This window comes from Gossypium hirsutum, chromosome A11 (genome assembly GCF_007990345.1).
Source record: "Gossypium hirsutum isolate 1008001.06 chromosome A11, Gossypium_hirsutum_v2.1, whole genome shotgun sequence".
NCBI lineage: Eukaryota > Viridiplantae > Streptophyta > Magnoliopsida > Malvales > Malvaceae > Gossypium > Gossypium hirsutum.
This window is the reverse complement of record NC_053434.1, coordinates 64479333-64507017: the sequence shown is the minus strand read 5'-3', so window position 1 is coordinate 64507017 and position 27685 is coordinate 64479333. Positions and strand designations below refer to the sequence as shown.

The following is a 27685-nucleotide window of genomic DNA, read 5'->3' as shown; positions in this document are numbered from 1 at the left end:
AATTAGGATCTGAATTTAGCCTGGACTGTTAATTCAGATCTGAGCTCAATAAAGGTGTTTGTCGTTATAAGAGATTTAGCCTGGACTGGTAATTCCGACATCACCTTATGAGTTTATAAAATAGGGGATTTTGCCTGGACTGGTAATCCCGCCATAAGATATGAGGTTCTCGGGAGTGCATATCTGAAATGATCATTGTATAAATTGACGGTAAATGGGTATTCCATCGAGATTTCCTAGAAACTCACCGAGATTAATGTGATATATATATACAAATGAGATGTTGAATGATGAGCTCATCTAAGATAACTTTTATAGTGCATTGTTATGTGGCTAACTCATTGATTGAGTGTAAGTGATAGGGAAGCCATCCTATGCTCATTGAATTTATTGCCCAATTTGATTGCATGCTAATTACTTGGTAAGTTTACTTTCCGGTTATTCGAGCTTACTAAGCATGAAAATGCTTACCCCTTTCTTTTTCCTGTCTTTCACAGAGCTCGAAGACTTGTAAAGATTGGAAGACGATTAGAGAGTCAGCATACTATCAAATAGACCAGCTTTGGCATAAAGACATTTCTAAATTGTTCAATGGAATTTATGGATCTTTTGAGTATTTTGTTATATGTGTCATTTGATTTGCCAAATGAAGGCTTGTAAAGATAAATCTATCTTTTTGTTTATGGCCATAGAGATCAGCTTGTTTTGAAGTAGGCTATGACCTACAAAATTTCCATGCAAGTTTGTAACTATGTGCGATGGTTGGATTCCAATTGGCAATGAGTCATAAGAATGAGCCAATCTTGAATGTATTAAAGCGGTATGACAACACATAAATACAAGATGGGAAATAACCTAGCATGTACGAAACCAATGATATGAGGTTTCCATGCAATGAGTTTTTGCAAAGACCATTTATGATAGCATAATTATGTTTTAATTTGTTTTTAATATTCATTAAGTATAAGTGTTAAAAGGTGGTGACCATAGGCTTGGAAAATAGCCTAATAGTGTTTACACAGTTGGGTACACGGGCGTGTGCCTAGGCCGTGTATGACACACGAGCCACACCCGTGGGCGTGTGGCATGGTCGTGTGTCCCCTGCATCTAAAATGGTAAGTCTGTTAAATGAACATGGGCTAGACACACGGGCGTGTGTCTTGGCCATGTGAATTTAACAGAACGCTCAAGTCTTGGACACAGGGTGATTGCACGTGCGTGTCCCAAGTTACACGGGCATGTGACACTTCAAGTTAAAAGAAATTTTCCAAGGCACCCAAAGTTTATCAAACGTTCTCGGTTTTGTCCTGCGCCGCCTCTAGACATGTTTTAGGTCTCGAAGACCTAGTTAAGGGAAATGATATATATATTTGAAAAGTTTTAAATTAGAGTTCAAATTAGTGACTTGATTTAATATGTTTATGAACGTGAAATCCCAGTAACGCCTCGAGCCCTATCCCGACGTCAGATACGGGTGAGGGGTGTTACAGGTCGTTTTGGTACAAACATTTCCCAGAAATTAATGGACCATCTACATTTATTTTCTTTTGTCATCTCCTTTGAATATCAATAACCTAGCATGGAATTTTACTAAGAAAGTACCTCGAATGACCAAGCTTTTGAAGCTTTCAAGTTAATAATCTGTTGGGCTAATGAATGGAGGTCTTTAAAAAATGCCAACAATTTTATTTGGTTTACCTATTTATTTTAAATATGTTTTTTTTTGTGTTAAGGTTCTAATCTAGAAATATCCCCGTCATATCCCATCTCTGGATAAGCTATTCAGAGGATATCCCTGTCATATTCCATCCCGATTCAGGATTTTTAGTGCCCGATTCGGTTGTTTTAGTGTTCGGTTTAGATTTTTTATGTGTTTGGATCGGGCTACCTATCATACTTATTCCAATCAGGGATATCTCATTCCAAGGATATCTCAGTTCTTGGGTATACCATTTAGGGATATCCTGATTTGGGTGTATCTCTTTCCAAGGGTATCCCTTGTGCTTTTAGGGTTATGGTTTGAAAAATGTAAAAGAGTTTATTAAACATATAAATATTTTTTTTGCTTTTTTTAAATAAAAAAATTGAAATAACATTGAGACCGTAAATTTGAATAATAGTGTAAAAAAAATATATCTATAGAAACATGATATATACATGAACAAATAATAAATGAAAGCATCTTTCATATTTATTTCCCCTTTATTATCTCTTATTTCCCCTTTTTCTTTCTAACGTTTCTTTTCTGTTAATTCCCCCATTTCCCTTTTATTATCTATTATTTATTATTTCCTATTTCCCTTTTTTTTCTAACGTTTCTTTTCTGTTAATCCTCCCGAATAAAGAATTAGTGATTTAATGAAAGAATTAAATGTTACCGTTTAAAGTGAATGGGGTACTGAAAGTGATACGTGAGAGGATTCAAACATTTAGAATCCATTGGCTTTTCACATCATTTTTCTTTCCCCCATTTATTAGTCGATTCTCTTATCTCCTTCTCTTGCTTTCTTTTTTGTTTTCTTTTCTATCTTCCTCCTTTCTTCTCCTTTCATAACAAACCTTTGCCTTTTCATTTTTATTTTAGTTTCAGATCTATACCTTTTTTAATTCTATGTTAGTGGGTCTATTTTATTGTTTTTTGGTTCATAAAAAATTTGAGTGATTGAACATAGATTTGAAGTCGGAAACAACAAATGTAAAGTTTCTTCATCTTGTAATCTTGTTGCATGAGTTGTTTGTATTAGCTAAGTTTGTCATTTAAAGAGAACTATTTTAATGCCTTGATGATGATATTTTTTATGTTCTATTAAGTTCTTTGTGTTTTGTTGGTATTTCCAAGAATATCTTATTTTTTTTATTGGATGAAATTTATACAATTATAATTATATTTGTAAGTGATATTTGCTTTTGTTATTTTGTATTTTATGTAAATTTTCATTTCTATGCAACAATGTATACTTCAGAGATTGAAGTGAGAAGCAAGATTCTACTAGGTCAAAATTGTAAGTGTTCATTTATCTATTATTTTTCTTTTTTGTTAATTTTCAAATTGATATTTGTCACGTTCCATGAGATGGTATATTCATTGAATATGACGATACATTTTCCTTCTTGGTGAATAACCAAGCTTTTGAAGCTTTCAAGTTAATAATCTGTTAAGCTAATGAATGAAGGGTTCTAAACAAAACCAACAATTGTATCGATTTACCTATTTATTTGAAATACAACAATACAGAACATTCAGATAAACATAATATATTTTAAAGCTAATTAAAGATATAAGCTATAAAAATAATTATAAATGCTTTTCTTAGGAAAAATAATACTAGTATGAGAAATTAGTCGAGTTCCAAAGCTACATTAGGGGGTTTTGTTATCGATTTTAGTTCAATTTTCTAAATCTTATTTTAATTGCGTTTTCATCTCTATTTTTTTGTTAAATATATATGTTTCCTTATACTTCTATTTTCAGTTGATTTTGGTATGAGATTTTGGTTTTTAGCAATATAAATCCTTTGTCTTTGTCTTTATACATCAATTTTCGGTGGATGTTTTTTATTTTTGAATTCTTTGTTTCCCTTTGTTTTATTTTTTTGTTTCTCTTTACGGATCTTTCGTTTTATTTCATGCTTAGCAGAATATTGTTGGGGCTATGGGTTATTGGGCTTTCGATTCAATGTTAGGTGATTTGTCTTGTTTATGTTTTGGATTACTGGGTTATTGGGCTTATCTTATATTCGGTGCAAAATTTTTAACTGTCCTGCTGTAGTTAATTTTTCTTCTTATTCTACTCCAAGGATATCCTAGTCATATTCCTTCTCGGGATAAACTATTCTGCGGATATCCTGACTATGTTATTCCTGATTGAAAATTTCTACAGTCTGGTTCAATTGTTTTAGTGTCTGGTTCAAATTTTTTACGTTATTGAACCGAGCTATATGTCATACTTATTCCGATAAGGGATATCCCATTCAAAAGATATCCCAATTCGAGATATCCCATTCCACTTATATTCCAATTGAAGGATATCCCATTCTACCAATATCTTGATTTAGGGTCTGGGGTTTTATGTTTGGTTTTTATATATAGAATTTGTTCACACGTGATGAGTATGGTTAACAATTCCAGTGGTGATAGAAGTAATGATAAAAGAGAAAAGAAATATTTTACAACACATGGAAAGTTTTAACTAGTTATTTCATGTTGCATCTTCTTCTGTGCAATTATATTATGAGAAGTATATATTGAAGTAACCATGCATGGATTCAAAACAATCAGGTGAAACATAAATCCTTGACGATCATGAATCCCTTGACGATCATGAATCCCTTGACAATCATGAATCACGTTGTATGATTAATTTTAAAATGTCAAAATTTGTATTCACAAGCTTGTTGAGAGTTTTAGAAATAAGATACAATTTGCAAACTTTAAGACACATATTTTCTCATGAAATGTTGGGATTTTTTTTTTTTTTGTAAATCTTGGGCACCAATGTAAAGGTTTGGAGTAACAATAACTCAATACTTTGCAATTGTACTTAAGAAAGTTTCAACGATGGTCGTTGATATAATTTTACCAAATGATCGTTATTTTAGCTCAATACCCGAACAAATACATAATGATTCTAGATATATGTCACATTTTAAGGTAAAAATTTCAAATTATATTATTATATTTTAATATTTTTTAACTAAAAATATGCATGAGACTAATGATTATTTGTTTAGGATTGCATAGGTAAATTGATGGTACACATTTGCTGCTATTCTTCCACTAAATGAACAAATTCCCTAAATTAAAAGAAAATGTGTCTCAACTCAGAATATTATGGCAGTATGTGATTTTAATATTTGTTTCACATTTGTTATGTCTTGGATGTGAAGGATCAACGCATGACACTAGAATATTTCTTAATGCAATTTGAGATTCAAAATACAAATTTCCGCACCCACCAAATGGTAAGATATTTCATTTATTTCTTTTTTAAAATAATAAAGTATAAGTTCTTTAATTGATAATTAAAAAAAAGAAACAACTCTTGAATTAATTGTTTATTATATTATAACATGTAGGAAAATATTTTTTTGCTGATTCTGGATATCCTCAAATGAAATGTTATCTCGGACCATATAGAGGATATCAATATCATTTACCTAAATTTTGTAGAAGTAGTCCTATATCTGGTAAATAAGAGATATTCAATCATTCACATTTATCATTATGTAGTGTGATTAAATGAACTTTTAGTGTTTTGAAAAAAAAAGGGTCATTTTAAAGGATATGTCAAGTTCTAGTTTTGAAAAACAAACAATGATTGTTGTTGTTACAATGACAATACAAAATTTTATCCGAAAACATGTCAGTCGAAATGATGCAGGTCTAATGGAATAGAAAATATTGACAGAGTATATGAGAATATTATTGATCTAGAAGATGTGCATGATGGAGAAAGTGATGAAGCTGATAGTGAATCAAACAATTAAAGTAATTACAAAATGGAATTAACAAGAAATGTGATAGCTTGTGGTTTAATGAATTCACTTTAAATTGAAAATACTAATGTAAAATTTTTAATATTTATATTGGGTATACAATTATTACTCCTTTTTGAAACTTAATTCAAATATATAGAATATTTGAATTTGTTAGGTTTGTATTTTCTACGTTATCTTAATATTTAAAATAATTTAAATATTCAAATTATATTTTTTTAAAAAAATAATACAAGTTAATTTAAATATATTTAACATTTCTAATTCATGTATTTCATATACAATAACATTAACAAAATTTAAATACATCTTTTTTTCCTTAAACATCATAATGTCTAAAATAGACTTTTTATCTTTTTAAAAACACTGTTTCACAACAATGCTAAACACTTAGGGTGCGTTTGGTTCGCTGTATTGGATTAGAGGTGTATTGGATTAGAAGTGTATTGGATTAGAAGTATATTGGATTAGAGGTGTATTGGATTAGAGGTGTAATAGCAAATCAACTGTTTGGTTGAATGTAATGGAATAGAGGCGTAATAATAATCTTGTGTTTGGTTGAATGGAATAGAGGTGTAATAGCATAATGGAAAAAACTAAAATGACTAGAATACCCTTAGCATAAATTTGTTTTGGTAAATGATTATTGTTATTGTTATTTAAATTTTAATAAGATTATTATTATCAATAATAAATATTTTAATCATATTTAAACATAATTATTATTAAATATATTTTAATTAAAATATATAATTTAATAAAATTCTTAATAATTAGCATAAATTTGTTTTGGTAAATTATTATTGTTATTGTTATTTAAATTTTAATAAGATTATTAATATCAATAATAAATAATTTAATCATATTTAAATATAATTATTATTAAATATATTATAATTAATAAGGAACCAATATCAAACAAGGGCCATATAAGGAACCAATATCAATTGACCATAGAATAAAATCAAACATGTTGATCAGATCAACAAAATGAAAATAAAAACAGAAGCTTTCAAACTGCAGAAGGTGGAAAACATTTAAAAGAACTTCCAATCGCAACTCTCTTATTCATATGGAATTTACAATGTCACTCGTGAATGAAATATCGAAGCTCAAAAACTACCCCATGAATCAATACAAGCCAATCTTAAACCAAAATCAAAAAAGTTTTATCGGGTCAAAGCAAGTCAAGAATGAAGGCTGAAGCTTTTAAACAGCAGACTATAGAAAACATTACCAAATCAAACGCATGGATTTTACTAATTCAGTCTTGAACGAATATCAGAGCTCGAAAATTACCAACAAATCACTATCAAAGCTTGAAAATTACCCAATAAATTGATATAAGGAAATCTTAAACCAAAATAAAATACGTTATATCAAAGTCAAAGCAATCAAGAACAAAGGCTGAAGCTTTTAAACAGCAGATTACAGAAAAAATTACCACAATTCTAACATGAAATGTTAACAACCACATGCAATTTATTAAATCATCCATGAATGAATATCAAAGATCGATAATTACAGAACAAATCAATACGAATCAATCTTAAACCAAACAAAACATGTTTAATCCACTCAAAGCAGTTAAATTTATACTCTAGCTCGAAAAGTTATATAATAGAACCCAATCATCCCAGGCGATTTTTAACCCATCCCTTAAATATTCACAATCATTCGTCTCTATAAATATTGGCTTCACCTTAGGTTTTACAATATGGAATACAAATACTAGTTATGTCGCCTGCGGTTGAACTCTAACAAGCTGCCATAAGTGCGATCAACAACACCAACGAAGAGCGATTCTGTATCTGGGCTAAAGGATATTCCAGCAACCTCACCAAAAAAGTCAATTTCCTGGCACTTCACATACCCGGACTTGGTGTCGAAGACATGAACGAAGTCAGCTGGCTCAGCCATGGCAAGAAATCGACCATCTGATGTGAACTTGAGAGCTCTAATTGCTCCTATTCTTCCCTTCAATACAGCTAGGGACTGGGATGGTTTTCTTACATCCCACAATCTGCAAGTTGTGTCCTGATTCCCAGTAGCAAGAATGTTCCAATCAGGGTGCCAAGATGAAGCAAAAGAATAGTCCAAATGTCCCTCTAGGGTGCCAGTGACCTGCAGCATTGTACAAAATAAATTAGACATCAACAAGATTTAAACCTCAAAACGCACCATTTATTTGGATGTTCAGCAAGAGTGACATACTTTGCCAGACTGAGCATCGGCAATTAGGCAGTCGGTACTGTCTCCAAGAACTGCAAGCAACTTCCCGTCTGGACTAACAGAGGTATTCTGTTAAGAGAAGACAACCATAAAAGTAAGAAAAACACCCGAAAAAATGGAATTCTACAGCAAGCATTTGAAGACTAGCACTTAAATTTACAGACCTGTCGAATGAGAACCGGTTGAAGGTTGAAAAAGTTTCGGCATCAAAAACTCTGATTTGAGCATCGTTATTTGTAGCCATAACTCTCATTGCACCACTGCAGAAATAAAGAAGATTCAGTTTTATTTTAAAATGTAGTCAAAGTAATATATTGCTCAAGATAACCAAAATATTTCTCTTTGTTAGACTGCTCAAAAAGGATCAAAATATTTCTCACCTAGGATTGAGATACACATCCACCGCATTAGTGATTGCATTATCATCAGTGGTTACTTTTGTGGAGAATGCCACCCCTGGTTGATTTATATACTGCCCAAGCAGAAAAATACTCTCAATAGCATGAGCCAAATTGCAAACATAATACTTTATCCCATAAACATTTGTCAAACAAGCAAACAGATACCTTGCAAATAAGCTCCCCCAGAAAACCACCAGCCACCATTAAATTTTCTTTAACTGCCATGGTGCTAATCTGCACCCTAGAGAGTTGCTGAGATTGTCGTTTCTACAAACATATCAAAATACAAAGTTTATCTCAACTGCTCTTCAAACAAAGCAGCAGAAGTCAAATTAAATTAATCATGGCCATATTCACTAACCAGGTTGGGAACAATTGGCTTAGCCACATTCAACACTTCTTTGCCCTTGCGTAGTAGTGATGACCAATGCATTACCGAGTAGTTTTGCATGAGGTACACATCGTGCTTTGATGTAGCCCACAATAGATTCCTTAGCTACATGATAAAATAAATAAATTAAACACAATACCATATATCAGCATTCTTTCAAGCATGAAAGCAGATAAAAATATCCATCACCTAGATAACTTAATTGAAACTAAAATCTTAAATTAGTGTGCATGTGTACAAGACCATACTCTTCCACATAATCCTTTCACCGACAGATAGTAATGTTACTGTTAACTAAAGACTCGTTAACTAGCTTCACCACTCACTGGGGTGACCAAAACAATTTATAGCCACAATTCAGCCTTCCAGCATCCTTGCAACAAGAAGTACGGCCCAATGCCATGGTCAAGAGTATGGATAAAAAAGAAATTGGTAGTTGATAGGAAAGACAAACAAGCATTAATCTTCTTGTGCACATTAATTTCAAAATGAATTACTAGTAACATATTTGTAAGACCATGTAACCACATTTTACCACCAACAAATGTTGTGAATCCCATACAAAGAGGAAAGAAAAGAAAGGGAAAAAGAACTGTCATAAAAAGAAAAATTGGCAGTTGATTGACCATGTATACCCCTTTTCAGTATGGGAAGCCCCAATTCACTTTCCTCAAATTTCCCATTACATAAATAACAAAATGGAAAACAAAAATTCACAGAGCACAGGTAATGCATTAAAATTTGCAACACCAAACAGAACCATGAAAGAGGGAGACCCATAAATGCAACCAGTAAGTTAGAAGGAACATTTTTAAATCATCCATGAATGAATATCAAAGATCGATAATTACAGAACAAATCGATACGAATCAATCTTAAACCAAACAAAAAATGTTTAATCCACTCAAAGCAGTTAAGAATAAAGGCTAAAGTTTATAGACAGCAGATTTAACATGTTTCGAATCTGCTTACATGCAGAAAAAATAAAAGACAGTAACAAGGTTAACAGAGAGTTAGAAACCTACCTTTCAGTTGCACTAACTCAAAAATCGGCAAAAAAGAAAATGAGAAGAAACAAAGGGAGCAAATCGGTAGAAAAGAAAAGAAAATAAACAGAGGGCAGAAAAGAAAAGAAAATAAACGGAGGGAGCAAATCGGCAGAGGCTAGAAGGAACAGAAGAGAAACAAAGGGGAAGCAGATGAGAGGGTATAACAGGGATGGTAAACCTATGCGGCGCCTAATCTGGGCAAAATGGAAGGATTACAAATCGGTGAAATCCACCGATTAAATCAGTAACCGATTACAATGGTATTAGCAATACCATGAACCAAACATAGGAATAGAGAGGGATTAAGCGGGACCCACCGATTAGGGGTGTATTGGCTATGCCAATACACCCAACCAAACATGGTGTTAAATCTTAAACCAAAATTTTCAAAATCACTTTTGATAACCACTTTTCCACAAAACTTTTTAAAAGCACTTATTAACAAAAATGCTAAACTTGCCCTAAATCAACCTCTTATTATTTCTATCCCTAAACCCTAAATCCTTAAAACGCTAACAACACCATAAAATCCAATTATTACCTTGAAAATATCCTAAATCTTAAAAAAAACTTAACCTAAACCTTTGAACCCTAAAAACAAAAATCTGGCCGGAGAGAGAGGAAAACGCGTTCAATTGGACGTGTTTTCCTCTCTCTTCAAAACTGACCTATTTCAATAAATATGGTAAAAATCGGCCTAATCACTCAATTAAGTTTTAAAATCAGCATTTATGCCTCTTTTAGACACTCTAAAAACTATTTTTTAATTTATTTATTATTTGTTTGGTGCAAATAAAAAATATTTTGTAGTTTTTTTTTTTGAAAAGAAAGTCAAATTTTAAGAATTAACTTGTATTTATTATTGTTAAATGTATTTATTAATTTAATGTAAATTTCTTTTATATTTATGATGAAATATTATTTATTTGCTACATGTTACTTTAATTTTTTTATTCATTCAAATTAGTATTATAATTTAGTTTCTTATATAGTCAAAATTTGTATATTATTTAAAAACTAAAAGAAATTATCATTATCAATGATAGGTGACAATAATTAGAAACAAGTTATAAAAATTAATTAAAAGTTAAACATGTAAAATCACATGTAACCTATGTGACATTAAAAATGATTTAAAAATTAAAATGATTTGCCTGATAATGATGGTTTTTCCACAGAACGATATGGTAAAACCATCACCTCTGATTGCTTGACTATGATGACTCAAAGTATACAAATTATCACCCCAGATTGCCCGACAATGATGGTTTCCAAAATAATAACCTAACTCTATGACATGCCAACTATATTTGACTCTATCCGAATAGTTGATAGGATAATTAAGTATCAATTCATTAAATATCTCAATTTGCAATTCACCATATTCAAATTTTTAGTCACTTTATCATTTTTTTATGATTTAGTACATATCTCACATTTTGTACCAGATTGCAAACAATTCAAGTTATTATTAACATACACAGATTCATAATTAAAATATATAAAAATTTAAATACATACCATATGAACTTGGTTAAACAAACATGTTGAATTGCAAAAACTAATCGATAATTTTACCTTTTTCCTAGTTATCTTTGATTTGTTCAAATTCACGATCTATATGATAATTCAATTCAATTTATCAATTCTAAACAGCTTATAGCATCCTATTTTATGCATGAATCAGTTCAATTTCATTTTCTGAATTCCTCTAAACTTTTACATTTTATTTAATTTAGTCCCTAAAACTGAATTTGCAATATATTTCAAATTTGAATTTTGATTTTGAAACCAATCTCAGTTACATCATTTTAAGACTCTCTACCACTTGAACAATTGAACAATTTGACCAATATATATTGGTAGAAATTTTATATAAAATTTGAAATTTATACACTTTAGTTTTTATGTTCAAAAACTAGCAATTAAACTTTACAAACTAGTCATTTTTCACTTCTAAGCTTAAAATCTAACAATTTAGCACCAATTTCATCAAGGATTCATCAATGAAAACTTTTAAAAACTTTAACATTTTTACAAATTGATAAATGAGCTTAGTTAAATTAAACTCTCATAACTTCAAAAACATAAAAATTATAAAAAAAAAGACTAAATTGAATATACCAAATTGAAGGCGGAAAGTTTGATCTTCCAAACCTTATTTTCTTTCTTTTTTTTTTTTGGTGAAGATGAATAAGATCAACATAAGAAATTACTTTTGTTTCTTTAATTTTAATATATATATTTATACCTATATTAAGGTTAATTAATCAATTATTAATTAATTAAACTTTTATTAACTAAAACTTTAAATAAATTAAACTAAGATAGTGGATTTTAGCTCATCCACCACCGCAAGTCATAATAAAATTGGTCCAAGTTTTTAATTGATCTCCTTAATTAAAAATTTATAGCGATAAATTTTTATAATTTATACAATTTAGTTATTATATCTTAATTAATTATAAATTTCATAAAATTTAGGGACATAAATTTAATAAACATTTATACTAATCTCGTAAATATTAAAAAATAATATTAACATATTTGAACATCAAAAATAAAATTTAAAATCGTTATTTTCGACACCATTAAAAAAATAAATTGTTACAGAATTTATATATAAATTTTAAAAGAAATAATGTTAACATTTATTATGATTTGTAATGTGAGATGCGGAAATGGTATTCAAAATTAAGATATAAAAATATCGTCCAAAAATTTGGAATTTGTATAAAAAGTAAAACATTTGAGAGTAGTATATATAAAGTAGATAATAGTAATATTTAGGTGGCATGGGAAGGTGAGCATTATCAAAGCACTCATTGCAAATATAGTGGCTTTCAACTTGTACAACCTTTTGAATAGGATAAGTAGTAGGTTCAACTTCCAAAATAGTTGCACAGAGGATTTAATTGTTAATAAAGTGAAAAGTGTAATTATGATATGAGGGTAGTTAAGGATTAAAATTAAATTAAAGATTGATAAAATAGTGGAAATCATAAAGTTTGATTGATAAAAAATTATGCCTAACATCCCACAATCTTTGTTAATTTTTATTTATTTAGATTTGGTAATATGAAAATTTTTATAAATTAAATATTTTAGTATATTTAATATTATTTCTAAAATCTATGTAATTTATTTATATTGTTTCTTTTTATAAAGAGTTGGTCCTAATGAAATATATTAGAGACATTGTTATCGTAATGAAATATATTTTTAGTTTAAGGGTGTGAAAAGTTTTTAAATCTTTTTTAAAAAAAGTAATTAAGTCTTTGTTTTTTCATTCAGTTGGATACTTAAACTGTCAAAATGTATTAAAAAGACTCTTTGACCATTAATTTTATCAATTGACTTTTAAAGTTAGCAACCCTAGTTTTTTTCAATTAAAGCTACCCGTCTTACAATCATACTGTGAGTGGCAAAAAAATATAAAAAATAAAAATTAATAAAAGTTATTAAATTTTAATAAAAATAAAAAAATTTAAAATTTATTAAAAATTATAAAAATTGTAAAACATAAAATTGTAAAAAAAGTTATAACAAATGTAAAGAAATATAAAATTCATAAAAAAATATAAAAATTATCGTACCAAAGGAAAATTTTTATAATTTTTCTCTAACTTTTATTGATTTTTATTTTTTATCATTTTTTCACATGTCACGTTGTGTTGTGACACATAATGGCTTTAACAGAAAAAAAAATTGGGGATCGTTAATTTTGATACTCAATAGTTAAAATTAATGGTTAAAAGACCTTTTTGATGCATTTTATAATTTTTTATGATTTTTATAAAATTTTACAATTCTTTATTAAAATTTAATAAATTTAATATTTTTTTATTTTTTTTATAATTTTTTGTCACATGTCACGCCGTGGTTGTGACATAGGGTGATTTAACTAAAAAATTTAGCGGCAGTTAACTTTAACGATCAATTGTTAAAGTTAATAGTCAAATAGCCTTTTGACATTTTAAGTATTCAATTGAGCGCAAAAAAAAAAAAGAAGCAAGAGCTTATTTTTTTTTTTGAAAAAGCTTGAGGGCTTTTTTGATGTATTTTGACAGTTCAAGTACCAAATTAAGCGCAAAAAAAAAAAGAGAAGCAATGGCTTAATTTTTTTTTGAAAAAACTTGAGAGCCTTTTTGATGCATTTTGAAAGTTCAAGTATCGAATTAAATGAAAAAAAATAAGAACTTAATTACTTTTTTTAAAAAAGTTTGAAAACTTTTAACACTGTTTAAGCTTATATTATTTACTTATTTTGATATTTTACCTTAGAGAAAATGTTAAGATAATGTGAATTTAACTTTTATGGTAGGTAAAATATAAATAAGTAATCTTTGATTTACAATGTCACAAAGAAAATGGGATTACTTGTATGAAACGAAGATATGGTATAAAATATTTAGTAAAAGGTAATGAGTAACATATAAAATTAAAGAGTAGGAAGTTTAATGAGGAGATATATAACGGGGTTGTAGGCTCAAAGTTTGAATTTTTTTATAGCTTAATTATAATTAAAATAAGCAGTATAATGAATTTTACAGGTGATTTTTAATTAAATATCTGTAAAAGATATGAAGAGTGTTGTTATTTTGTCTTTGTAATTAATTAAATTATTATATGTTAATATAAATGGTGTATTTCTACAATTAAATAAATCTTTAAAATGTAGCTTCAATAATTTGCAATCGGTGGCTTTTTAATACTTGTATTTACAATTCATCTGTTTCATTTGTAAATTCTAATAATATAACACCTTTGAAGATTGTTTTATCACATTTATTATTATTATAAACGAAAGGGATAATGAGATTTTTTTTAAAAGAAAGAAAGAAAATGATTAAAAGGGTAAACTATCAAAATAGTTAATTTTGTTTAGCTCAAGTTATATTTTAGTCATTTATTTTTGAAATGTTACGTTTTAGTCACTTACGTTATCGCATTGTAATATTTTAGTCACTAAGCTGTTAATTAATGTTAACAGTGTAAAGGTAAGCTGATGTGATACATTAAATAATCATTTCAAACAAAAATTTTAGGTTAATTTATACAATTGGCCCCTATATTTTTTCGTTTTGAGCAATTTAATTTTTTACTTTAATTTTTTTAACTTTTCTTTTTTTCTTTCTTTATTTTCCAATCTCTTCAACTTATCCCTCTATTTTTCTGTCTTGTTCATTTCTTTTAACTTAGTTTTTTTCTTTCATTCTGCTTCAAGATCCACTACCACTATAGATAAGTAATTCGAGTTTTTCTCTTGCATAGGCATGGGAGGAATGGCAGGGTCATATAAATAAGGTGGATTCAAGTGCATTATGGTTTTAGAGTGCCTACCAGTAGACTCGGGACGGCTTGAGAAGTAAGCTACAAAAAATGTTGGGTAATGCTAATAGTCTCTGCTTTACAACATATAATTGGATAGAGCTGTATATTTCTCACTAACTATACATGAGGCCATTCACAGTGGTATGTACCTACCACGTATAACATATATCGTAGTGTTGATAGTTTATGCATGATAGCTGGACCCTGAAATAATCACTTGATTTATTTTCTTCTATTAGGGGTTAGAAAGCATGTACAGCTTGGCACAGAAAAGCATTCAATTGAAACCAATGGCTTTTGTAAATAGGTTGATGGGGCTTATAATTGGAATTCTTGGGGAAAATACTGAGGTGACATATGGGGATATAATATCAATTTGCATTCTCTGTTAATTCTCTTTTTGATTTCTTAACCTTAAATTAATTTGTGCTTTGGGTATTTCTCAGGTTGTATTAGCAGAATGCTTGAAAGGATTTGGTCCTTGGTGAATTGTCATATTTCCCTCTTTATATATTTCTATTTGTTAGTAGTACAATTTTGGAGCCTTGTATGGGGTGCTATTTCAATATATTTTTGTGCTGACAACAATAAGAGTTTATCATGAAATTAGAGTTTTCTTGTACATTCTCTTGAGTTGTATATATGTGTATTTTCTTTTCATTAGGATGGTTGCACAGGCCATAGAGATATTGATTGTTGGGAGTGACCATGTAGAAATGCTTTTACACGAAGAGTATTAGAACTTAAGGGAAAATAGAGTGAGAAGTCCAAGATAATGGAAAATAAAGAAAAAAAGTTGAAAAAACATAAAAGAAAAAAAATTAAATTATTTAAAATGAAAAAATGTAAAAATCATTTATATAAAATAACTTAAAATTTTTACTTGAAATGATTATTTGAGGAGCCATGTGAAGTTAGACAAAATATACATTGTAATTAAATGCTGCACCATAAATTTTGTTCAAGTATATATTTTGGTGTAGTTCTTTGTGAAGAAATTGTTAAAAAATGTGTTTTAAGAAGTCATGCATATCATTTTCTCTATAGACTTGTAATAGTTTTTGTAAAATTGCAGTTGAATGATGTTGCATATGAAGTGATATGAAGTGCTACAATTGCGTAGTGAAATAAAAAGTTGGTGTGAGGTTTAATCGATTAGTATATTAAGGAATTAGTTACCATTTTAAATAATAAATTGCGTCAATTCAGCCAATTTTCGTATTACAAAAAGTTGGAATCTTTATTACAATATTTTCCTTTTCCTGCAATAATTTTTTGTTTATTTTTATTTAGAATATATTATGTCAATTCAGCCACTTTTACAATATTATTTATCGTCAGACACTTATACATACATAATTACAATGTTTTAACATTATTTTATGGATTTTTTTTTCAAATATAGAAAACTTTATTTTGCCTCAAACTTAAAACTTATTTTTTTTATAAATATTTAAATTCGGCTTTGCCAATTGGTTCCGTCAGTTCTTTTGAACTTAATAGACAAGTTTCAATTTTAGTTGATTCGAAAGATTGAAGTAGGTTTAACCAACCTAATTAAATGTTAATTAAGTCGGTTAATTAAATTATTTATATATATTAAAAATATATTTAAATTATCTGTTTTATTATAATTATATTTAAAATAAATAATATTGAAAAATATTAAACTAACCTTTAAGTGTTAGGGAAGTACTCACTTCCTTAGTATTAAAGTTGTTTAATGACAATTTTCATATTTGTATATTAGCAATTTATTCAATTCTTTGAATGGAGGCTGATTATTTGGAAGATATTTAGCCCAACAATGAAGATCATATTAATAGGGAAACTCACATGGAAGATTGAATCAAATTAAAACACTTTAGATAATCTCTTACAACATGGACATTTGGATTGGATTGAAAGTCAATGAGATTAGTCGCTAAGAGTCCACAATTTGTTTATTCTCTATTATTATATTGTAAACAAGTTATTGTATTACTGTTTTATGGGATTGTGATAGTCCTTCTATGTTAGGAAGTTTCAAATGAAAATCTATTTAAGGGAGAGACTTTGTATAGTTTGTTTGGTACCGAGAGTTTTTCACACTTATTCCGTTCAAAGTAAGCAATGTTTCTTTGAGTGAAATTGTTAATAAAACCATTTGTGTTAAGGTTTTACTTGCAAAGTTCACATGCGTGAACTTAGTGGTGAGTGTATTTGTGTTCAACATTCAAAAGTGAGAAGAATCATCACGGGGTGTGTGAGAGGTTAGGGTCACTTGTTCTAACTATTAAAGAGAGTGAATATTTCTCACTGAGTTAGACTCCGCAGATGTAGGGAGATCGAACCACGTAAACAGTTCTTGTGTGTTCTTTGTGTTTTTAGTTTCCCATTTTGGTGCTAGAGAAGTGCTCACTTCCCTACCACTCTTTCGAAACACTTAGACTAATTTGCAAGTAACAATTTATTAATTTCAAATAAAAATAATATATATTAAGTTGATTAATTCAGTTGATTTGATTATGAATTATAATAACTGATAATCGATTGACTTACCCATTTTAGCTGAGATCATAAACAACTAAACTAATAGAACTGATATAACAAACACCGACTTAATCAAATAGAGCAATCATTTGTTAAGTCGATTACAATTTTTTATGTTAACCCTTACATGACCCTTTAAAATTTTCAAGCTATTTTCACCTCGTAATGTCACTACTAAAAATAATATTTTTATTTGACCCTCAAGATTTTTTAAATTCTTTATACCATCCCAACTTTTTAAAATAAACGTAAAATTATTTTTGCCCCTCTAAATTTTGTTTGGATCCTAATAAAATATATAGTTTGCTATGATAGAATTGGCAATAAATTTGGTTTAAACCTCATTAATTAACTTAATTTAATACTTATAATTTTTTTATAGAAAAAGGAACCTATAATTGGCTATAAGACCTTACAAAAGAACACTTCTACCTTGCATAATTCCTAAACCATTAAACTTCCATGCTCTAATAAGAAAACTCTCAAAATGAACTAATCTAGACTCTTCTTTTACAACTATACTGGCCACTTAGTCAGATGCACAATTAGTTTCTCTATAAGCATGGTGCATTCACATACTCTATTGGCATTTGAAGAGTTTACTAAAGCTTCTCATTAGCGTTGGACAACTTCCTTAATTCTCCATGTTATGAAACCAACGTACCACATTTAGATTATCATATTAGATTTCCACCTATGTGTAGCCCCTTTCCCATGCCAAACTAAGACCATTAAGCAATATCGAAAGCTTTGCTTGTAGTATAGAATATGTACCAATATTTCGAACAAACATGACCAACCATTTACCATTCTCATCCTATATCAAACCTTTTGAAGAAGCAATTGCTACTACATTGAACTTTTTCGCAATATCATTGGTATTAAGCTTGATCCATCCAGCCTACATAGTGTCTCTTTCAGACCTATAATATGTTCTCCTTGTAGTCTTCATAACATGCCTTGCCTATCCTGTAACATCCCTCGTTCGACCCGATTGCTAAGTCTGAGCTGCATAATGCTACATTCGTTGCCTGAGAAACTACAAACAATTTTGCCACATTTAACCTTTCACGCATGTAGTTTTGTATCATTCACATTCAAAATATGCCATACAAACATTTCTGGATCCTACACGAGCTTATGAAAGCTCTTTTGCTAACTCGAGTTTGATTTAAGACCAAGTTATAAAGTTTTAAAGTTCTCAGACCGGCGTCACGACTTCATATTCTCATGTCGCGATGTTGCCAACTTAGTGAGTTACACCATAACGTCAAACACCTCTACGTTGCAATGTCACTCTTTGTCAAAACATGTCGCGCTGTTGGGGGCTTAAAGTCGGGACATTGCCCTTGTTTTGGCAACTTAACACTTTGGTACCTATTCATTTGCTTCAACCAAAACAATGTCATCACACAACCTCACATATTATCTTCACCTATGCTAAAAACATGTAATTTTCAAGCTAAAGTAGGTTTATAACACTTGTGATAATAATCATTCAAAAGGCCTAAGTATTACGTTCAAAACTTAAACATAGTCAAGTCATCAATTAAATAATGTACGATTTCTTTCTATATTCAAATCCTAGCATAGAAATATGTCATGTGCAAATTTGAAAAAATAAAAAACACTAACTAAATAACATCATTTGATATACACATATGCACTAACTTCCACAAGCAACTTAACCTTCAATGCAAATTCAAACACACCATTTCACCAAGCAATTGACCATTTCTATAACATATTATCCTTATATACATGCCACAGTCTTTAAACCAAAACAAACATATTTCTACCAATTCGATGATAGTGTGAGATTTGCAATGGTCCGGCTTGGTGAATTTCACAAGGTGACGATCAACAAGGGAGGGAAACAACTAGGGTAAGCTTTAAGAATTCAAGAATTCCTAGTAAATTCAAATGAAAAAAAATACTATACTTACCATAGTATTATGAAAGTATAAATGCAAACTTTAGTTTGGCATATTGTTGGCTAGAACGTGACACTTAAAACATCATCAAGGTGAGAAAATAACAATATCCATAATGATTAGATGTTATATGTAATCTAAGCATTACCAATTTTCATTACTTTTACAAACTTATCACAATGGCACATTTCATCAACAAATCATAGATTCATACCAAGTAAACATGATTCAATACACTCACCATTCTCATTATTAATCAATAAGATATATCCATTACAATTAAATTGTTTCCATGACATTTCAGTTTGATTCCTAAGTCCAATTCATCACATTTTCAAGTTTTCAATTCCATTTATAACGTTTTGCTCAATGGAACCCTAGTAAAACGGACTTGGATACACGACTGAACTACATCACACCTAGTTGCTCGTCCAAGTTGAATATATTTATATATATCAAGTTACCCATTCGGGCTAAACCTATATCACGACACATCAGGTTACTCGTCCGAGCTAAACTTATGAAACAAAATACCTGAGAATCTGCAACGAATGCTGGACCTCATTACAATCTGTAATAATCTTTGTACAAGCACGTATAAGACCCTATGCCAATTGTATATTAACCTTTTAATAAATTCATACAGGTATCAAATTTTACATGTTTTAGTATCATCTGTGTAATTATCCATATTTCATATTCTACCCTGTATATCAGGATATCACGATATGCCCCTTTAGATATTGCGATACCAATGTATGACACTCCAAAAACTTTTAAAATTTTCATTTTTAACTCCCAATCACACGAAATTTATCCTACTAAATGAAAAAATTAAAACATGCATGAATTTAAACCTAAACTAAACAAGAGAAGTAAATGGATTACATGCTTAAATCATTTAATTATTTACAAATTAAGTTTGAATTATTACAATTGGCAAATTAAAATTGAATTTCCAGGTGATAAGTCATGCCTCCATAATGATGCTGGCAAATTCTTCCCACCACTCGCACATGTTTTGATCTCTTATGCCGGGTGAGGTGATGCATCGATCGCTTCAAGATGGTTGCTCTTCTCTTCAATCAAACTCCTTTCGACTTTGTGCGTGTCTCTGAAAAAGCGCACCACTTTAGACAAGCTTCAATGTCAATAACACAAGTAGAGACATTAATCATCTGACAATCATACCACAAAGATAGAGACTTATCATTAGAATATAAATCAGGCTCAACACACTTAAAAACTTCGACCTTCCAATTAATATCTATGGTCAGCTCTCCTCTACTTACATCGATGGTGTCTCTCAAAGTTGCTAAGAATAACCTCTCAAGCAAGATTGGTATCTCAATATCCTCATCAAAATCAAGCACATCCTCGAATATAAAAATGACAAGAAGAATAAATTGTCGAATCTTTACTAGCACATCCTCGAGTGTTCCTTTTGGATAGACTAGTGATCGATTAGACAACTGTAATGTCACTGAGGCCTCCTTAAGGTCCCCTAAACTTAGCCTTCAGTAAATCTAAAGAAGCATTAGGTTAATGCTAGCCCTTAGATCGCATAGGGCTTTCTTGAAATCCATCCCTCCTATTTTAATAGGGATAATAAAGCTCTCGGGGTATTTTAATTTGAAGGGTTCTTTTCTAGATATGATAACATTACACTTAGCATTTAGGGGAATTCTTTCCTCACAGCTGATCTTCTTCTTTCGAGACATAACCTCCCTAAAGGAACTTAACATATTTTGGATTTTCTTCTAATAACTCAAGCAAAGGGAGGTTAAAGTTTAGTTCTTTGAATATGTTGAGGAATTTGAGAAATTCTTCATTCTCTTTGTTTTTCCTTCCTCTAAACGAGTAGGGAAGGGTAAGAGTTTTTTACTAGCTTGTTGGGTTGGCCTCTTCACAGGCTCAATCAATTTCAGATTGTATTCTTTCCCATTGCTTTCATGCACCCAATCTTCAACACTAAGAATGCGGGTGCTCTTGTCTTTCTCTACTTCCACTTCTCCAGTCTATGACCTAATAGGGTCCTTAAACACCACTCCACACCTAAGGGTAATGGCCTTAGCGTGCTATTTCCCTTCCCTTTTCGAGTTTAGTTCATTATTAGTTGGTATACTAGAGGTAGTGTTGTTTTGTAACATTTGGATAATTTGGTCTAATTGCCCTCACATTATACATATTTTCGCTTGCATCGAATACAATTTTTCTTCAATTTTACTCATAAGAATAGGTATTGGAGGATCCTTATTGTAGGCAAGTTTTCTTTCAGGCTCTTGGGTTACCCTAAATGGTTACAAGTGACTCATTTTTTTGGAGGGATTCCCTTGATTCTCTCCCTACCTAAGATTGGTGTGATCTCACCACCCTAAATTATAGGTGTTAGAGCATGAATTATACCCCACATTTCCTAAATAATTGGCCTTCACATGTTTTCTCTCATTGTGGCCTCCCCAATTAGTGTATTCACCCTTATTTCTCACATTTGAATTTGTTAAAAGGGGTTGATTCGGGTTTTTTGATTTTTCCAAACTTATTTCAAGGTGGTTTAACCTTTCGAGAATGTGCTAAAATTTATCCTCACTACCGATCGTGTTCACAGTTGATTGTTTTTTTCTGTATATGAACCACTTAGTTGGCCACATATATGAATTCATTGTCATATCCTTTATGAGTTGGCAACCTTCAACATACGTCTTTGACATGAATGCCTCCACGGGCTCTCCGTCAATGTAACGCCCCAAAAGTTGGGGTATTTAACTCTATATGTTGTGTTGCATTAATACGTGCTTGCTTCAGTGGTTGGGTGTCCTGAGGAGTGTGGGAGAGGTCCTGATTTCAAGTTTAGGCTTGTACAAAATTTTGATTTTTGGCTTGAGTAAACACTGTCGTCTGTTGATGAGCTTCTTAAATAAATATGGTAAAGATGTGTCATAAAAAGCTTACTGGTTAAGAGGTTAGAGGCGTGATTACTTCTGCAAGGAAACCTAAGTTCGAGTACTTGTATGCGTAAAGAGATTAATATTTTTACTGAGTTGGGCAGCAAGAGGTTGTGTTTCAGTAAAAGTCTGAGTAATGGAAAGGATGGAGAGATTTTGGGAGTGTTGGGGGGAGAAAAGTTAGGAGATTTGGAAGAGATTGGGATTGTGTTCAGTGGGAGTGATGTGGGGAGTGATTCAAGGAGAAAATTAGGGGAAGTTAGGGGAGTGTGGTGGTAGTGGCCGAATGTGGGAGTCCCCTTGATGCTAATTAGGTTCTAGCTAGGGGATTACTGAAATTGAGTGCTTTTTGGTTTCCCATTTTGATAGCTATTGTTATTTTGCAACTTTACTCTCTTTTTCCCTCTCTTTCAGGTTTTTATGGTTGTGGTTTCTTTTTTTTTGCTACAAAAGACGAGTTGCGTTGTTGATAATGCCTTTCGATTTTTGTAGTTTGCGTTTTCTTCCTTCTTCCTTCTCCCTCACATCTCGTTTCAAGTGGCTGCCCTGTTTAGCCGATCATTTTGTACCTTTATAACTTCCAAATCTTTTTAGTTTAGTCTGGAGTAATCGAATATTTCCTTCTCTTCTTCCCTCACCTCTCTAGGGCACCGAATATTGATCTTGCACTTAACCCTTTGAGCGCCGAATCCTTCTTCTGTTTTCTCTGCTGATCTTGGGGGTAAGAGTTGTTATCTTAATTTTGTTTTGTTCACTCCTTTCCCATCCTACCAAATCTATAATCATCTTTTTATCACTTTCTTTTTTGGCCGGCGGTTGTTAGGGAAGCGTTTACACTTATGTTGCCTTTTGTGTTGACGTTCTTTTAGGGGAAACTGTGAACCGATTGCTTCCCTCCACTTGTAGTTCTGTATCTTGGTAAGTGGTTCACTTGGTTCAAGTGGTTTATTTTTAGGGTGATACTTAATAAGGTTAGGTTCTAATGCAGATCTTTGACAAGGAGTGGGTGATCGCTAGCTTAAGGGATAAACCCTGCTTGCTTAATCAAGGTAAGGGAATGATGCGATTGGGGATTTAAGTGTTAATAAGAGGGTGTTAACCCTAACGATTTAAGGACTAACTATGGATTATACTTGGATCTAGGTTGGCGTTATGGAGATTTGCTCATTCATCGCAAAAAGGTGTGTAATCACATTGCACTATTGTTCATCGGCAAAAGCCGGATAGTATGTCCATACGCACTATACGAGTGTGCGCTCGCTCGTATGGTGAATTAAGTGCATAAACACGTGCGTTTCACAGTAGAGGCCACCATGAGCAAACTCATGGGTTCAGACCGTCTTGGGCCGCGTTGAACCGAAATGGACCGTGTGGGCCCCATAGGTTTGTGGGCCCCGCATGGATAAAACCGTACAGTTATAAGGAGAAGATTGGGCCAGGTTGTGTTGATCACATGGCCAATGCCATCATTGGGCTCATTAGGCCACACGGGCGAGTGGGCCCACATTGGCCGTACTTTGGGCTATGGGCCTGTTTTTATTGTTTGACCATTTAAGGTTGCACAGGTTGCACGAGACGACTGTGAGACTATTGATAGGTTAGTAAGTATACTTAGAACCCTTACTGGTAAAATTACCGTTATACCCTTAGAGGTAAAATAACTGATATGCCCCTATGCTTTAATTGATTGTATTTGAGCATGGCATTTCTACATACATGTATGATATTATGCTACATTACATGGGGTGGGATATTTATATATGATTTTAGAGGAAGTGTACTGTACTGGCAGCTCAGCTGCAAATTCTGTTAGTGCCGCTTTCGGTGCTATGTTTGGAGTGTAGGGATGGGTAGGTCGATTTTATCCCCACATGGAGTTTAGGGCTGGACGGAGTGGAGTGTAGCGGATGGATAGGTAGGACCTTTATTGCATTACTAATATTGTTACTGTGATGGGCTAAGGCTCACACTGATACTGTTGCTGCTATGGGCTAAGGCCCACATTAATACTGGACTGTCACTGTAATAGGCTTAGGCCCAAACTGTTTCTGTCTGATCTTGTTAATGGTTGCACACTGAGTTTTCATAAACTCACATTTTCTGCTCATCTCTGCAGGTAACCATTAGGCGGGTCGGTGCTGCGAGGGACTCGGAGATGGCCACACTATTGTTTAAGTTATCGGGTAAATTTTATGTAATAAGGCCATTTGAGTTTTAGTTTTATTTTTATTTTTATTTTTATTCTTAATTGGGACTTTATCTGAATAACTTATATATGATATCGTTAGGTCTCAGGTTTTCAAAAGGCAAATAATTTTCAACTATCATGCAATGTTTTAGAAAGCTTCCGCAACGAATAATGATTTAAAGTATTATAAAGATTTACTATGAAACATGTTTTGCTAAACGAACCTGTAATTTTACAAGTGGATAAAATAAGTTAGTTTTTTATAAAGATCGTAAATGAGTTTTTTTAATCCAAATAGAATTCCCTAATAGAACTACGTTTTTCAAAACCTACTTTAATGTGACATCTCATATACGGCCATAACGTTTAGGCTGGGTTTGGGGTGTTACAGTCAAGACTTGATCACAAATGTCGATCAAGTCTATTATTAAAAACTTGTAATTGCAACCAATCTTGCAAGCTATGGTAATGACACTTATGTAGCATTAACTTGAAGTGATCCAACGCTTCATATAACGAATCTTCCTTGAGTAGTCCAAAGTTGGTGATGTCCATTCGGAGCTTCATAATCTTACTCAGAAGGAAGTATTTTGCCAAGAACTGGCTAGCTAGCTCGTCCTAAGTGTTGGTTAAGTGCAGCAAATACAAACTTAACCACATGAAAGAATCATCATTCAACGAGAAAAGGAATAGCCAAAGATGTATGCTGTCATTGGATACCCCATTATATTTGAAAATGTAACACCTTAAATTTTATGTTTCTAATTTTGCGATTAATTGACACACGATTATGTATCTACTTTAGTGGTTAAGTGTTCTGGGTGTGTGTGTAAGGTTCCAAGTTCAAGCCATGACTTGGGAAAATTTTGGGTTCTTTTCGATTTAAGTCCTATCTCTATTCAGTAGGTTTTTATTCATTTGATTGTAAAAACATATCAGAATGGGCCTAACAGTCTGGTGGTTAGGTGGGGTGTTAATGTGCTGGAAGTCCTATGTTCAATTCTTGGTATGGGAAAGGGGATTATTTTTGCTTAGTGGCATTTAAGAGTTTGAGTTTCAGTAGACAACTGAGTGGTGGATATGTGGGGGTTGAGGGAAAATTGAGAGGTTATCAGAAAATCTGATTTGGAACTCTATTCGGTTCTTTCCTCTTTCCCCAATTCTGACATTTTGCTTATCTCTTTTTCCCTCTGCCGAATTTGCATTTTCTTTCTCCTCCACTTTTTCTTTTTCAAATTCTATAGTCAAGATCATCTCCTTTTGTGCCATGTTCCATTGTGTGTGTTCGGTAAGAATGATTTTTGTTGCCTATTATTGATTGTTGCTTAGTTAGTTTCTAAGGAAATCGTTTTGGTACTTTTGGTTTAGGCGAAGGACAATAATCGTTTTGTGCTACTGTGGAGAGTAGAGCATTAGGGACATTGGTTTATCGTCGGTAAGTGATGATCTTGAGTTTTGAAATGCTTCAATTTTTGGGTCGTGATTAATCTTAAATTCAGGACTAATTATAAAGTTAAATTGGTGGATATTTAGGTTCTGGAGTGCATCTAGGTTGCTTGAACATCGTTTTGGAACCAGGTATGTACCTGACAACATAAAAAATGAGAATCGATGAAAGTAAAAAAAACGAATCTATCGATGCCACACGGGCGTGTGGTCACTCGTGTGGTAGGCCGTGTGGCAGTACACGGGCATATGATTGACGATCCAAGTCGTGGGCGCAAGACACGGGCGTATGACACAGCCATGTGATGGTCAGTGAAGCCGTGTGTGAGACACGCGCTCAGCTAATTGGGCCATGTGGGCCAAACGGGTGTATGGGCCCATACAGGTGAACCATACGAGCATGTAAAATTCTGTAATAGGCTGTGTGATCCACACGGCCAAGGCCAATTTAGGCCGTGTGGGCTACACGGGTGTGTAAGCCTACCCGTGTGTGAGCCTAATTTTCTGAAACACTCTGAAAGGTTGCTCGGGTCGCCCAAGTCAACTGGACCTACTGTAGGGTCGGTGAGAGTTACTTGACCCTTGATTTTGTGATTTGACTACATTTATATGTGTTTTAGCGTGCTCACCAATTTGTATGTATGATATGATAATTGCATATTTGCATGCCATGTATTGTATGTTGCATTGCATCAGGGTTGGGTTAATGTATATGGAGGAAGTATTCTGAAAGGCTCCTAAGCCTGATATCTAGCAGCATAGTTGCAGTTATTTGATTATGTGCCGCATTCGATACAACATGGTGTGTGGGGAGGGTGGGTCGATTTTATCCCCACATGGTGTGTAGGGTTGGATGGAGTTGGTGTGTAAAGGCTGGTGGGTAGGACTCTGTTTAATCTGTTCTGTTTTGCATACTGTATCTGAGATGGGCCAATGCCCTAATATATATGTCTGATTCTGCATCTGAATGGGCTAAGGCCTATATTGATTTTTGTAAAGGGTTTCATTCCAGACTGATTATGATTATGATAATATACGCCTGTATGCATGTTTTTCTGTGGGGATTACACACTGAGTTGCAAAAACTCACCATTTTTTTGTTTAATATGTGTATATAATCTCCAGACTTGACAGATCGGTGAGGTGGAGGACTCGTGGGTGGCCACACGTAAATATTTAGCCTATTTTTTCAATTACATCCAATTTTTAATTATTTGGGGTTTTGATGTAAATCTAGACTTGGGCTGTTTGGTTTTCATTCGGGTCTTATTACGGTTTTGTGATTATTTAAACTGCAACTCATCAAAACATGGTTTTCCTAAAAACTAAAGTTTTTGTAAATAAAAATGATTTTACTTAAAACTAATTATTTGGGTTTCAAAAGCTTCTGCGTAAAAGAGATGGTTTGAATCAAATTTATTAGAACTCAAATTCCCAAACCGAGTAAAAGCTAATAAATCGAAGATTTGAAGGTCAATACATTTTTCTAAAACACTCTCATGTGACTTCGCCAGATTTGGCCTTAACGTCCAGGCCGTGTTGGGGTGCTACAGAAAATATCAAATATGGTAAGGGAACGCTTAAAGTGTTGGTTTGGGTTTTCCTTCATAGATCTATTGAATTGAAGATTCTCTTGGATCATTTGAATCATGGTCAACTTGATCTTAAAATAGTTTGCATTAATCATCAGGTGATTAATGTTTCATCGGACAACATCGAGGTTGGGCATGGTGTAATC

General features: G+C 32.0%; 1 pseudogene; it reads right to left on the bottom strand.

The window, feature by feature from the left end:
• Nucleotides 1-7205: 7205 nt before the first annotated feature.
• Nucleotides 7206-8618, bottom strand: LOC107900075 (uncharacterized WD repeat-containing protein C2A9.03-like; annotated as a pseudogene).
• Between the last annotated feature and the right edge of the window lie 19067 nt (nucleotides 8619-27685).